A 16,981-nucleotide genomic window follows, 5' to 3' on the forward strand; every position below is an offset into this window, starting at 1 on the left:
ATCCCTCGTTGCCCTTTAAAGCAGAAGAGACTGCCTCAGTTCCTCACATTGCTGATCAGCTACATGTGCTGGAAAACCACTATATGTTTGATTAGCCACAGGATAGCAAAATGGGACAAGTGTAAAGTTTTAACAGGGAATTCAAAATATAACAAAAAGTTTACACAAAGGCCTTGCAGCATTAATTGTTATCCAACTGGGCAATATGAAAATGTAATTACGTGGTAAGTAGATCTACAGTATATGCAACTAGGAATGTATCATTGAAATACTATGCAACAGCTAAGATCATTTAAAACAAATCAATTTATATCTGTGGTTAGATTATCAAGAACAGCAAGTGCATCAATGTTAAAATCTGCCAATAGGAACGCGCCATGGCACACTTTGTTCAAAGAATAATGTGCAGCTTTCTATGATTTCTTTCTATGATTCCTTGTGAAGATGATCTGCATCCTGAAATTCACACTTTGTTTTAACACTTTGCATCATGCAATGCCTGGCCTTATGGGCAAAGATAATTAATCTCACGTGTCTTCTGTAGTGAAGGTGGATATAAAGCAGTTTTGAAATGTACACTGATCTTTTTCAGCGTTTGATATGAGGAAAAGCCAAATGCCAATGGAAAATAAATAAACAAGGTAAGTTTCCAACACACAAAAAAAAAACTGATTGTGAATTGTGAAATGCTGTGTTTCCTGTGGAGCACACTAAAAAAAATAACAATTTTTTTTTTTACTGAGCTGTGACTAGAACATAGGAGTGTATTTAACCTGGCGATTCCACTACAAACAACAGATGCATGATTAATATGTACAACTGAGTAGTCTGATGAAAACGGAAGGTGACTTTTTATGTCCTAAAATAATAGCCAGTGCTTTACAAACTTATAGCCTCCTAAGACCTTGCAATGAATTTTTCCCCCACTGTAGGGGACATGAATCTCTGGTCTTTAATCTCAAGAACCATATGGTATATACTATACACAAACCGACATTCAATAAATATGAAATAAATTATATTTTTGAAATATTTTCATTGCAACATCGTCACTTGTATTATGTCAGAAATCTAAATACTCAATCTTATTTTCTGCCAGGTCTCTGGAGGATATGGCAGCATCAGTGACCGCAGAGTGGTATTGTATAACTCTGAAATCATTTTGACTTCTCAGGTGGTGACCTGTAGAATGAGCCCTCGAATTCAAAACTGAAAACATCTGCTGATCCCCTAAATAGTCCACTTACAATGCCTGTAGCATACTCACATTGGCTTATCATTCTTAGGGTTAGAGGATGGCAATGTAAATAGTTATTCAGTCCCATTTGAAATTCAAGTTCTTGAGCAGCACTGAGCAAAGTACCACCACATTGTTGTCCAGGAAACAAATCATAAAAATAAAATAAAATAAACTTAACACAATAGTGGTATGTAAATTAAACAATGACATTACTTTTTTTTTCAAACAAAAATAAACTGCAGTCACAACGCAGTGAAAATAATGGATCAATATTGTCCAGTAGTGGATTAAAGGGCCTGCTCATGGCCATTTTGTTGATATTATAGACAGAAGAGAAGACACATTTTTTAAACATAATAGCCACCACCATGAACCAACAAAGACCACTTTTAAGTAAAATATTTGTTCGCAAATAAATCTATGGGGTATGCCTTTAATGTTTTAATTTAAAAGCAGTCCATTCGTAAAATGCCCTGCCGTATCACGGGCTACTGCAAAATGTGGAGGAGCTTGCAGAGAGCAGATGGTTATAACAGTAACCCATCCAAACTCTGTCTTATATTTTTGGCTGGCTTTTTGAAACCCTTCTGGTTTGTTTTATTCACTAATAATACCATTAATATAATTTCTTACATGTCCACACTATGAGACTTGGCACAATAAGGTTTTCAGAGAAACATACCCTAGCCAAAAAAATCTCTCAAAAACACTCATATTCTGCTAGTTGCTCCAACCTGTGTTTCTTCAAAAACATATGACATTACATATGACATTCATATCCAAACCAACATGGAGACTATACATATTTGTTGTTTATCAGGCTGTTGGGAGGTTGTTTTAAAAATATAGATTTATTTGAGCTAATTCTTTAAATCTTTTCAAGTACAAAACACAGCTGATGATGCTATTAATTTTATATGGTTGTTTAACCCCTTCTGTAGCATCCCCCATTTTTAACACAAGACTGAAAATTACATACCCAAAACAAGTGCTGGTGTCTTCTGACAGTTAACCCTTGGGATTTTGTTTTCCAAGCTAGAATGTTGAATTTGAATTTGCATGCACATTCATGTACAAACACTTTTTGTAAATTTCTGTAATGGTTCAGCTGCTGTGGCATGCTGCTATTCTGCTATGTTCTTTTACTGATCATGCCACAACTATTTCCACAAAACAATATAGCCCGTCTGGCCTCTTCCTCCATAACGGGCATCTCATTTCACAATCCATCAAGTTTCTCTTTTTTGCATTACGTTCTGACTGACCGTTCTCCTTCACAATTATTTGGAATGTCAAGCTGATTTATATGCATATCATACTCACATTGGGCGTTCCATTAACCATTTATGATTAATTGTGGGAAAGAATTCACAGAAACCTTAGACAATGAGCCAAATCTACATAGTGTTAATGTTAAAGTTTAAGGGGAAAAATATTACTTTAAATCATGTGTTAAACAACCTTAATTAAACAGGAGATTACAATACTATCTAGAATACTATCATACACAGGGGTATTCTGGGCCTAGTTTGAGAACCACTGTTTTAAAGGGTAGTTGTAATGTTATGTCCTTAGTGTGTGTCATTAGTGCACATTCACTTCAAATGATTTTGCTAATTAGCCCGGCATGTCTCCATAGCATTGATGGTTTAGATACCGTAGCAGTGGTGTTTATTAAACCCCTTTCACATTTCCCCTGTTCACACTGTGGCAAGCTGAGTGCCACCGCTCGGTTTAACAGAGGAGAGAGACGGGATTTATTTCCAGGACGCGAATGTTTTGTAACAAACACAAAGCTGTGTTGCAGGTTCTTGCAGCACTTCCTCCGTCTCCAGTCAGCCCCCCGTCTGCCTCCGTAGACCGCCTTTTAAGCGTCCAGGCTCACTGTCGAGGTAATCAGCACATTGTCAATTAATCAAACAATTAAACATCGGTGCTGATTAGTAATCCCCAACAGCTGTGGCGCAGAGTCCGAGAGCCGCCCCGCCCACTCTCTCTCTGCAGTCAATGCAAAACCACGCCCACCCTACCACACACACATAGATCCCCTGAATGGAAAAAAATCAAGGTTGAGTTTGCTAACAAATGACAAGACCATTCCGGATAGATTAGGCAAGACAGTATGTATTACGTATAAAGGTATGATGTCGCATAATGTACGAGAGTGCATTTTCTAAACAGATGTTTTTGTGTAGCATACTTGATTCACAAAAATACACTACATAGCCAAAGTATGTGGACACCCCTTCTAATTAGTTGGTTTGGCTAATTCACACCCATTGCTATCAGGTGGATAAATTCAATGTGGCACTGTCATATGATGCCACCTTTCCAACTAGTCAGTTAATCAAATTTCTGCCCTGCTAGAGCTGCCCTGGTCAACTGTAAGTGCTGCTATTGTGAAGTGGAAACATCTAGGAGCAACAGCAGGTCAGCCACAAAGTGGCAGACCACACAGGCTCACAGAACGGGGAGGCTAAGTGCATAGCACCAAAATCATCTGCCCTTGGTTGCAACACTCACTAACAAGTTTCTGACTGCCTCTGGAAGCAACCAGGAAGCTTCATGAAATGGGTTTCCATGGCCGAGCAGCTGCACACAAGCCTAAGATCACCATGTGCAATGCCAAGCGTCAGCTGGAGAGATGTAAAATACACCACCATTGGACTTTGGAGCAGTGGAAACGACCTGGAAAATTGGAGGAACGTCTTACATGAAACCTCCTGCTCTTGTTCACAAATGACATTGAGACATAAAATGGTCAGAACATTTATGGGTTAAGATGCGTGTTTGAAATACATGTCAAATATGGCAAGGAGGTCGGTCAGAATAAGACAAGGGAATCTATCTGTGGGAGACTCGGTCAGACTAAAACAAGGGAGTCTTTCTGTGGGAGTACATCAAGGGAGGACCTATGTATTACCCTGTGTATTGCATATTATGTAATATATAATTATGGTGTTTTACTTACACCATGAATTATGGTTCTAGGTTGGTATAAGAAACAATCTGTGCTTTATTGATGTTGGTTTGGGAATGTTTTTAGCTTTGCACTGTTGCTCACATAACTCTGGTGAAGCACTTATGTACTCTTTCATTGTATGATGATCTTCACCCCATGGCAAAGCATTTATTTCATGCAGAGAAAAGTGTCTTTCAAGATGAAAATTCCCCCATGCACAGAGCAAAGTAGTCACCTAATGTTTTGGGAAGCATAACACTATATCCATAACTCACAGCATTTTATTCCACCAGATCTGAACACATGCAAGCACTTGTGAGGTGTTCTGGAATGACACTTGAGACTTTAAGTTTTCCATTTCCATTAATTAAATGCGAGCAGACTGACTTTCTCATGGAAGACTGCTGTCTATTCCTCCTTCAGAATTCCAGATGCTGGTAGATTCCATGTCTTGGCACAACACTGGCTGTACTGGCCACATGTGGTGGCCCAACATCTAATTAAGGGACAAATATGCAATTGAATTTTGCATAGGCAACAGTGCTAATCAAGTTAATGTACATATCAAGTTAACTTGTACATATCAACACAGCCAACATTTCATACAATATGACATGGAGCAGAGGGGCATCGCTAAGTCTCCGATGACAACTGTGGATGGCTGCTGTGTTTCCACATAAAATTAAAAAGAAACTCAAAAAAATGTTCTCAAAAGAAACATAATTAAGTCAGAAGTAAATAAGTTGTAAGTTTTCAGATTCATGCTGTTGCCGTATTGGTAGGAATATAAGTGACATGCTCTGACTGCTGTTGGCTCTTGATAGGCAGTCATCAGTAAATTGTAAAAGTAGCAAAGAACATGAGATAACTGTCCCACGTGTTTGCCCATCTGTGAAAACTGGGAAATGCACACCAGAACCAGACCTTGGCTCTGTAAACTGTTAGAAAACTAAGATCAATAAACACAACCAGCAAGATAGGCAAAACAGTTCTACTCATGGTCAAAAGGTTACAGACCATGTGCTGGTGGTTCTCTTCTGTTCACCAAATTAGTTATATTTATTTTTACAAGCTAATAGTGACTTGCAGGCGATATGCCTGTAGCCTCTGGCATGGAATTTGCTCTAACACATTATAAATGTCTTCATGAGATTGACAGAAAATATACCTGTGTTCATCTTTAATTATTGTTTTAATTCCCTGATCCATATAATGATGTTACAATGTGGAAATAAGTAGACAGATCTTGTTTGTGTAATAATTTATTTGTTTGATAGGTTTTCTGTAAATTCAGTTTCATTTTTAAAGTTCAGATTATGCATATGACAAGAATCAGTTTGATTTACATGAAGGGAAAAAGAATAAACCAACTAGACATTTTGTCACTCAAAGGGGTGCTAGAGTGCAAAGGTATAAGCCACATTGGAAATCTCATGAACTGAATTTTCATCTCCAATAACTTATGGTAATAAATATGGATATTGCTGCCTGTTTTCTGAAAATAGTCATTTAAAGAACATACTCACTTCAATTTACAGGTTATTGTATAATTATTTCTGAACAGACCAATTTCATTTTACGGGTCTGGTATTATGTAAATTACTTGCAATAACTATATTACTATGGTAATTAGGCATGCATTGTACAATAATTAATTGGTAATTTAGTATACTTTAATAAGGTTACACCATAACATGTAGGATCAAATAATGCTGCCATATTATTTCATGTATAATTATTTTTGTTATTATTTTTGTAATTAGGAGTAGTTCATACATTATCAGGCACCCTGTAATCTTGAACATTTCCCTAGAACAATATAAATGCATTTCTTTGAACATTTTAATGAATGAGACCCAATGATTGAGCCATTTCTACTGGGTGGCCTATAATCATCAGTGCATTGCTGTCAATTCAAATTAACAAAATTTCTAGATGTTTTCTGAATGCAATTAAAGCAAAAAGCTTCCAACTAGGCCCAATCAACAATGAAAAAGGCAAAATAATTTAAATAAAGGTGATAATTGTTTTACATGAAGGAGACAGGCAACATATCTTGTTCCCAAGTGTTAGGGTTGCACCCCTGGGTATACACAGTTTATGCATTATCTTGCATGCTGCTGTATTAGACATGTCTGGGTATGCAGTTTTATTTTAGTGGAACTAATGATCTAATGTACATTTTAAAGGGGTAGTCCATTTTTTTTGAAAATGTACTTTTTGGCTGTCTTTCCCATAAATAGGCGATAAGATCAATACCAATTTCATCCCTGTCACTCACATCCCTGCCCTCGTAGAATTTAACTATGTGAAGTATACTGCCAGCTCTGACGTGTTCATGCTTTTTAGATCACTTCTATAATTTTAGGAATTAACAGAGAGACGTCGACATCCAGATCTGGAAATACTGAACCAGACACTTGGGTTTAATTTCAGGATTGTATTTATTTTTATTATCATTTTACAAAGCCCATAAATGTTCAAGATGATCAGATTCATGTCTGATAATAAAAGTGATTCTGATTAACCTTAATTAAAGATCAGTTGTTCATGTAGGATTTCCTTGAAGTTTTCTTGTTTGCATCCTACTGGGATAGCCAATGTGAGCAAGGCACTAACAGAAAATCACATAAAATGACAGGGATTTGTAAGAAAAAAATTTAAATAATGTGGGAAATGATCGGTTTTGGTGAATTCTAAGGGGAAAATACTTCAAATTACTGATCAGTAAGGCTGGGCATTTTGCAAAGCAGTCACGGCTAAGTTGTTAAATAAAGAAAAACTGGAAAAAAGTGGAAGAGATTTTTAACATTCATTAAATGCATAAATCTCTCAGTGGAGAATTATTGAAATAACGTGCAACTGTAATAACAGTATAGCAAAAGTTTCAAAAAATAAATGGGCTGGCTACAAGGAACAGCCTAGAAATGAAACAAATTAATAGGTTGGTTACTTACTTCATTCGGACCATCGCGGAAAAAAAGAGAATGCTTTATTTAAAAGTTGTTAGAAATAGAGCATGCTTAATATGCATCACTAAAATAAAAGAAGGTTGCCATGTCAGTATTTAATTCTTAACAGTTTATTTTGGTACAGTAAGTTTTACAAGGTTATTTCAAGGTATGAATCTTTTGGTAATAGGCTACTGTTAAAATATGTAGGCCTACAAATAACACTGTATAGGCTACGTTAAAGGGGAACTGCACCAAAAAACTACTTTTTTAGATTTTCCCGTGTTATTTGGTCATATCTGGTTACGAAATTCAAAGTCCATCCTATAGAACAGAACCACTGCATATTGCGACTAACCAGATTATGCGTTTTGAGCATACCCAAAAGCCCAAAAGCCACCGCAGTTTTTGAAATTACATCCCCTTTGCCTTTTTGAGAAGGAAGGGAGGAAAATACCTTCCATCTGCTGTCCCTGTCTATGCTCACACAAGCATAGAAACAGGGCAAGAAAAGGCCACACCCCCTCCGTTGTGCTCCGTAAATTTTAGTACTAGCAGTCAGTGGATTACCAAGATTATAAAAATGCTGAAATGTTGTTGTGTGTTGGGTTGTACAAATAACAAAGCTAAGAATCCTGATGTCCTCACATGCAAAAACACCGAGCCAAGGGGGAGGAAAAAGTGGATTCAGGCCAGTAAACGTGAGGGGAAAGCTGGAAAACTTGGGATCCTGGATCAAGCCACATCTATATTTGTAGTAAATTAGCCATTTTGTCACCAGTAAGTAGGTTACTTACAACTTTCATTAGCAGTAAGAGCCTGTGTCAGAATTTGTATGTTTGTTTCTTCAGGATGTAATATGACGTACAGCTGCATAGCTAGCAACATTACACATCACATCTTAAAAAAACAACATTAGCTAGGAAGGTAATGCTGTGATAACTTAGTTGCTTTAAACTAAGCTGCTTTTTACTATCGTTATTATGCTATCATAATAACGTTAGATAATAAAAGCGGCTATCATATTAAGTTAAAAGCAGCTTAGTTGAAAGCAGCCAAGTTGTGAGTTATCTTCTAAGTTATCTAACTAAGTTATCTTCTTTTCAGATTAGCACTCCACGGTAACACAGATGGTACTCCCGGTTGTCCCCATCAGTTTGCAACGGAGGTCCTGTTCATCTGTCAGATATGGTTTTCAGTGCTCACATTTGCCACCTGGTGGTGGTTTTGGGAAAAAAAGTAGTTTCTGTGGAAATACAAAGAAAATATATGCAAATTTGCCTCTGCTGGGAAGATCCAACTGAAACCAGAAACCACTGTAATCATCAGGTGTGAAATGACGACTACATAAACGAACATGACAGTATTTTTCTACTGGACAATTCCTGCATTACTCATTTCGTATTGCTGCCAGTCATTCTTTACATTTGCTGATGTTCTTTGAGGTCAAACAATGATATTCAACAACTTCCTCTACTTTCCTTGTTCTGCAGTCTGGCACGACGCACCACATCTTTCTTTCTGCACATCTCAAGAGCACAAAACTTTTACTGTCCCACCCCAGGGAATGCCTAACAAATCAAGCTGTACAGCAGTGCATTGTGGGTGTTCAAGTAGCAGCAAAAGGCTGGAGAATATTGCTTTCAGAGATTTGGAATTGCTCTTCAAAAAAAGAGGAAGAACCATACGCAGCCACAACAGCCTGACACCTCCTCCTCATGCTGGTCACCAGCCTGGTCACGCGTTGCTATGGGATTGCATTCCATTCCTCAACCAGGATTCGTCGCAGGTCAGCCAACGTGGTTGAATGGAATGGCCTGCCAACAGCCCAGACCTCAACCCAATTGAACACTTGTGGGATCAGCTCGGGCGTGCTGTATGTGCTAGAGTGACCAACACAACCACGTTGGCTGACCTGCGACGAATCTTGGTTGAGGAATGGAATGCCATCCCACAGCAACGCATGACCAGGCTGGTGACCAGCATGAGGAGGAGGTGCCAGGCTGTTGTGGCTGCGTATAGTTCTTCCACCCGCTATTAAGGCTCCTGATTGTTTGCTCAATGAATAAAGTCTAAAATTACCAATATGTCTTGTTTGTTCCTTGTTACTGATAGAGAGTTCAATCATCCAATCCCCCAAACAACTCAAAACAATAGAGTCAATACCAACAGGAGAATACACAGGCCACATTTCACTTGGGACCCCACCCACATAATCAGCTGGGGGGTCTCTCCAAGTTGTTGACAGAACAAAATTACTCATCATGGAGGCTACCAAGAGGCCTATGGCAACTTTGGCATAGCCTATGGAAATTTTGGCAGAAGCTGGTCACCCTCTGCATGTGACAACAATCTCTGGCCTCTGGTACGTGTCTGGCCTATGAGGTATGGTTGCAAGAAGGAAATCCTTAACTTACTAAAAAGAACATCCAAGTCCATCTAAATTTTGGAAAAGAAGTACAGTCAATGACCCCAAACCACGTAGGAATATGTCTAATGCTCTGAAAAGACAACGATTGAACTTTTTGGCCTTAGTTCTAAAAGGCTTTGGCCCAAAGACAACACATCACCCAAAAAACACCATACCTACTGTGAAGCATGGTGGTGGCGGCATCATGCTTTGGGATGGCTTCTCTTCAACTGTTCTCTCCAACTACTCAATATCTGGGCTTAGATAATGAGTAGCTCTAAGTATCAGAATATATTTTGCCTCAAAACCTGGCCTCTGTCAGAAAGCTGAAGATGAAGAGCAATCCAAGGATAAAATTGTAAAGTCCAAGTGTGTGAAGTTGATAGAGACTTATTCAAAAAGACTTACTCCTGTAATAAAAGCACACTTATGTAACCAGGGTATGGTAGGTCTGATATTTTCAATAATTTTTCCTAAAAATGATCTATTTGTTTTCCTTGGATTTTGTTGGTTGCAAGGTCACATAAAAGGTGGGGAAAGGGCTAACATTATCTTGCTTTCAGACTTCACATGGCAAAAACCTACAATTTCAAAAAGAGTGCGTACACTATTTATGTCCACTGTCGTGTTCCATTTTCTTCCATCCAGAGTTATCCATATATATGTAATTGTAGGTGTTGTACTGAGAGAAAATTAGTTTGATGAAATTGTTGAATTGTTATCTAGGATGGTAATTATTTGTCAATGATAGTGTTGTAACTGCCCAGGGCAACAGCATCATAACATTTGGGCTGCTTCGTACCAAGGACACAATACCAGTCAGTATTGCATCAGTTACAATACCTGTCTTTGAGAGACAGGAACACAGTATTTCTCGAGAAAATCTTTATAATTTAATAGAAAAGCCTCAACATAAGCAAGTGCTTTACAATCAAACTATTGTTACTAAACCAGTTCTCTAAAAATAATGTTTTGTTTTTGTGAATGATATTTACATTATTCCACAATAAATATTTATAAGCAGAGTAATTATGCTTATATAAGAGGGCCCAACACATCGGGACTTGCTTATGAAAGTTTGACAGGAACTTTTCTGACAGCGTGAACAGAACATTAAGACCACCTACTTTTTTAAACAGAAAATTTAGAATAATACTCCACATGCTGTCTGGATTTTAAAAAATATCTCTTGATCCAATTTATTTTAATAATTTGGTTAAACATGACGCCCAATACATTAAGCCCTGCATTTACTAAATAGTTAGTCATAACCACAACATTGTGTGTTTCCAAACAAAGTTAAAAGGAAGCATACCAAATTGGGAGGTTATACGTTTAGTAATATCAAGGGAAGAAAAAACATTGGAATCTCTTGCCAAGCCCTCTGCCTTGCTTAGTATTACCCTACCATTGAAAGATAAATATTGGGCTAACCAAGTGTTGAATTTATTTTTAAAAGCGGCAGTTATTGGATTAGAGTTATCATCCACCAATCTCTTTATTTCCCAAATATGTCACAGTACCTTTTACTGTTACATATTACAGTACATACTACATATTTCTGTGTCAGTTATTTATTTTATTTTATTATACTTTTATTTGCCGTGCCATACAAGTCAATAGCTTTGAATAAATCCTGGATTATGGACAATTTAAGAATTTGGGCAACCGATAAAAAGGTAAGGGGAGAACACACACCCTTTATATTGAATCTGGGTGATTTAGTTGTAGGGCTCCTAAAACAAAAATGGCAAATTCTGTTTTTTTTCCAATCTCAAACTACCTTGAAATATGAGTATACAACTATCCATTGTAATTTAAATAAAGACAATTCATTCACAAAAAATTTCTTAAATTAGTTTTGAGATCATTGTTTCTGTGCATATCCCAAGTGTATGAAATGATGAATACTGAGTGTTTGTAAATGCACAGTCCTGTTCATGTCATTAGCATAAGGAAACAGCCACAAATAGGTACAGGTAAGAAAAAAATTATGAAATATTTGTGGAAATGTACATACATACAGGTTACAATCAAATGTAATTGTACACATGTTTCGTGAGGCCCAGTGTTTTTCATTTTTAATCAAAATAAGCAATCCCATGCTTAAATCTATAAAGCTATGGGTGGGCCTGGCTGGGCCTAGGCCTACCCACTTCTTGCCTACGCCCATCCTAGGGTGCAACTCGCATCTCGTCTTTTAGCGATAATAGCAAAAAAAGAAAAAAAGACACGCAGACTTGTCACTGTCGTTACTTTGAGAGCGTAATTTCCCTGCTGATACTATACCCCTACTTAGCCTAGTGAAAGCATTTTCATCTATTCGGACTATAAGACTGAATGAAAGGGATGAAAATGCCGACGAGCTTTGATTGATTCTCGTGGCTTTAAACGTTCTTTTATCTGATCCAAGAAAAAAACTAACTTTCAGGTAAGGAATTCTGGTAACAATTTCAGTAGCCTATATAGCCTATCAAATAGCAACATGTACATTTATATTTCGACTCAAATTTTCATTCATTTTCAGCAGCTGATTTATGAGACTTTCTCAAGCCAATATGTTTTGAAGACGTCGATTAGTTCTTTAAGTCTAATAGTAATGACAAATCAGTATTACTGCAAATAAACCTGACGAAAAAAACATCCACATAAGTTGGAAAAACTAAATAGATGAACAACAGCAGTGTAACACAGCAGGCCAACGTATAGCAGAACACTTTCACGCTTGCAATGTACTGTAAATGCTTTTGAGCTATTTATGGAATGAATTGTGTGGCCCACCCATTTTTATTCAGGCCCACCTGCAATTTCATTTCTGGCTACGCCACTGCTATAAAGTACTGATGGAGTAAAAGAAAGGCCTCACTTATGATCACATGACCATAACATAGCTTTGGCAAGGAAAATGCAATAGGGAACACTTCCTCAAACCATTTGAATGTAATTATTTTGCAGCATTAAAAAAAAGAACACCAAGCATTTTGTTTTGTGAACTTTTAAAAAACTTTTAATTACTAGCCTGTACAATTAATCTGTGAGCCATCGTAACCATTACTGTGAACATTTATGCAATCATGCATCCCCTGTATAAAAGTTCAATCACATTTCAGGCATTACAAACAATTTAACTAGGTGCAGCACAGTCTGCATGCCATTTATTGTGGTTATTCCTAAAATAAAAAGTTAACCCAAATGTCATTATTGTGACAGCTGTAGTTTAGGCTACTTGCAAATTTGACAGTGAGCCAAACTGATGAGCTAAAGATAGGCTAGAAAACAATGCCAGGCATATACACTGCCTGGCCAAAAAAAAGTCACCGTTTAGATTTTTTTGGACAGTGCCCACTGTACAAGCCTCTGGAGGCAGTGTTATGATCTGGGGTTGCTTCAATTGGTCAGGTCTAGGCTCAGCAACGTTATGCGGAAATAAAATGAAGTCAGCTGAGTACCTGAATGTACTGAATGACCAGGTCATCCCATCTATGGATTTTTTCTTTCCTGACGGCATGGGCATATTCCAGGATGACAATGCCAAGATTCATCAGGCTCAAATTGTGAAAGAATGGTTCTGGGAGCATGAGGAATAATTTTCACACATGAATTGGTCACCACAGAGTCCTGACTTTAACTCCATTGAAAGTCTTTGGGATGTGCTGGAGAAGACTTTACGGAGTGGTTCGACTCTCCTGTCCTCAATACAAGATGCAATGCAATTCTGGATGGAAATAAATGTTGTGATGTTGCATAAGGTTGTCAAAACAATGCCACGATGAATGCGTGCCGTAATCAATGCTAAAGGCGGTCCAACAAAATATTAGTGTGCAACTTTTTTTTTGGCCAGGCAGTGTATATAGATAGTTGAGGTAAAGCTAGATGATTTCTGGAAAATTCAATGGGGTAATGAAATATGGAAGCCACATGGCCCAAATCACTCTGCTGGGGTAGACACACTCAAATATACTTTAAAGGTAACATTCTAGAAACAAGGAGCAATTGAAATGGCCTCTGGATTTTCCTTATGATAAGTAACAGGAAATCAGTTAACTTTACTGTAACTCATCTGCATTGATTGTTATTCTATGTGAAGAACTGGAGGAGTGGAATAATTCCTTTACAGAGAAAAATATCCCTTAACCAAGCTGGTATTGGGAAGTGATTCTAATGTGGGTTGGTCCAAATATTCTGGAGAATAGAGAATGTTTGGGCTTCAACCAAAAGGTGATGAGGCATAAATATCTCTTGTTAGTATGACAGATCATAAAGCATTTAAACTTTTATTAAATTGAACCTCAGTAATGAACTTAAAGGAGGAAGAAGAAATGTAAATTGTCAGGGAAAAAAAATAAAAATTGAGATTTGATATCAAATATATCTTATTGAAAGCATACTGGAATATTGCTGCAGTAAATAATGATTATGATAAACATTGGGAACTCTTAACCACTTTCTGCAAAGAGCAAAATAGGCCAATAGGCCTGTTTCACTAGTGTCAAACAAAGCTTTATATCTCACAAAACTATAAAGGGTACAAATACCATTCACAGCAGTCAGAATTTACATAAATACAGTTTCTGATACTTAATTACAGCAATTTATGTACAGAAAAAAATAGATACCTACATTTAAGTTTTATAATTTTTCCCTGATGAGCTCCTAAATGCAGGAAATAACTAATTTGTGATTCCTCTATATACTGACTAGCTGTGGTTAAGATTTAGTATCAATATGTAAAACCATTCAAATTCTACAATGGTTATTTTAGGCGAGGCCTTTTGGTTACCAAACTGTACTGGACTGTGTCAAATTGTTCTGGAAAAGCCTCGATATGATTTTTTTATTTCGTTTTTGCAATAAATGAGATATTTTGTTAGTATTGGCAATAACAAAATTTTAATGTTTTTGATGTGTTTCATGTCACACAGCTTCCTACCCAAAGTCCCCAAAAATCTCTCCAAACTGATGTTACAGTACAATACAGCCCCATTACCCAGCAATGAGTTCAGGTATAAGGAAACAGGTCTTCAAATAAAAAAAATGGTATGGTATCAAAGTTCCCTACACATTACTGCTTGACATGTCCTTTATTCTGTTTCCACCTCTTACAGTGGAGGGTTTGGTTTTAGGAGGCAAAACTTTATACAAGTGCGCGAAGGTGGACGAATAAAACTGCAGTAGATATGAAATCAAATGTCCCCCACTATCCTGAGATAAAATAGAAGCACCCCTGCTGTAACAAATAAAAAGATCCTTTCCCTTTGTAAGTGCTCAAGTTACTGTACTAAGAAAAGAAGTCAAAATCAAACAAAATAACAGGGTCCCAAAAGACTAGAAGAAATGACCTAATGTTTAAAAAAGGCAAGGGATCAGGGGTGCAGTTGATACAGCCTCTTTGCCCAGTCTGTGAGCCATGATTGAAAGCAGTTCCGGTCCAGAATCAGGCATAGAGGTTCTTTACACTGGGAACATTTCCACAGTGTCTGATTATGCTCACCATTAGCGGTGCAATACTTGTTTGCTGTTGCTTTCTGCGAGCAATCCACTGTGATAGGGTCACAGATAGGGACTGGGAGGTAACTAAATCCATCAGCTGGGCCCACAGCAGCAGGAGCAGCAGCAGCAGGACCGGAAGCACAGAGAGCAGCACCAGGCAAGGCACCAGGAGGAACAATAACTGGTACAGCACACACAGATGGAGCTGGGGACACCGTACGGCCCCCAAAGCACCAGAGCACTGTTTGACAATCCTCTAGCCAGCACCCTGCCCGTGTGACCTCTTCACAGGAAGACCCGCATGACAGGGCTGGTGTGGAGGAAGTCCCTGGCTCACTGATGGCTGAGGATTTGGTGACTGAGAGCACAAAAGCCAACTAAGCAACCATGGGACTGCTGAGAAAAAAGAGATATTATTTAACCGTTTATACAGAAGCCATTTAAATCGCATGTGCCCTCAGAAGAGCCAACAGCATCATTACAGACCCCAACAACCCCGACCATGAAAGCCAACAAACTACTGAACTGTTCACCATGCTGATATACCCGCCAACCATTCCTCACCTTTATCCAAACAATAATCGACAACAATCTTCCCCATGTTATGCATAAATTACTTATTTGTTTAGCTGCTGTACAGCCTTCTGCACTGCATACAGAACACTTTACTCATGTGGAACAATGACTACTAGAAAAATTCTAGATTCACCATCACTTCGACAAGATGTAGGCTATCCCCTTCAAAAAAGGCTTCAGGCTTATCAAGCTTGTCCACAAGTTGGTGCAAAGAGGAATGCCTCCAAAACCTAGACACAACTAAAAAAAACACCCTCACTTCATACACTATATGACCAAAAATATCTAACTCTAACCCTTTGCTCCGGGGCTATTTTTAATCATCTGGTCTAGGCCCCTTAGTTCCAGTGAAGGCAAACTTGCTCAAAAAATGCTACAGCATGCAATCACATTCTAGACGATTCTGTGTCAGGCCCTTCACTGTTTCAGCATGACAATGCCCCCAGGTATACAGCAAGGTACATATAGAAATTGTTTTGTTGAGAACAGTGTGGAAGAACTTGACTCGCCTGCACATTGCCCTGACCTCAACTCCATCCAAAACCTTTGGGATCAATTGGAAAGCAAACTGTGACCCAGGCCTTGTCGCCCAACCAGTGCTCAACCTCACAAATGCTCTTCTGACTAAATGGAAGCAAATCCCTGCACCAATGCATAAAGCCTTCCCAGAAGAGTGGAGGTAGTTACAGCAGCAAAGGGTGGTCTAACTCCATGTTGGATGTCAGGCGTCCACATACTTTTGGCCATGTAGCGTATAAGAGACTATGAAGTAAAAAACAGAACTGAAGTTGTTACCTAATGAATTAAGCTGTCCTAACTGGTTGCTAAGTTAGCTATACCAGCTGAACAGACTTATACGCAAACCTATACCACGGCATATACAAAGGACACAATGTATAATGGCTTGTTTTAAAGATAATAGTCTTGACAGTTGGCTGGAACAGTCAAAATTGACAGACAAATTTAAAACACAATGGGCCTCATTCACTAAGGCTGCGTATGCACAAATCTGTGCTTAAACCCTGCGTACGCACGTTTTAGGCACAATTGTGGGATTCATCAATATGTTCTTACTTGAATTTGTTCTTATTGTGCAAACAAATTTAGAGCTGCCTCAGACCACACATACGCAAAAATCATGAAGGCCCCAAGTCTTCAAAAATTATTTTTAAATTGTGAATTCAACTTCGACAAATAGTAGAAATGGGTAAATATTCAATATTTGAAATTGTAAATAATATTTACTAATAATAAATAATTACCACCTAATATTGTACTTAATAAGAAAATTAATTAATACTCTTATCATAAGTATTACTTGGAATACTAATAATTAACTGTTTAAGAATAAT

General features: G+C 37.9%; 1 long non-coding RNA gene across 1 annotated transcript in view; it reads right to left on the reverse strand.

The window, feature by feature from the left end:
* LOC135261793 (uncharacterized) overlaps nt 1-16,981 on the reverse strand; it is a 499,003-nt gene that overhangs the window by 346,939 nt on the left and 135,083 nt on the right. The window lies entirely within an intron of this gene.

The sequence above is a fragment of the Anguilla rostrata genome, chromosome 8, assembly GCF_018555375.3.
Source record: "Anguilla rostrata isolate EN2019 chromosome 8, ASM1855537v3, whole genome shotgun sequence".
Classification (NCBI taxonomy): domain Eukaryota; kingdom Metazoa; phylum Chordata; class Actinopteri; order Anguilliformes; family Anguillidae; genus Anguilla; species Anguilla rostrata.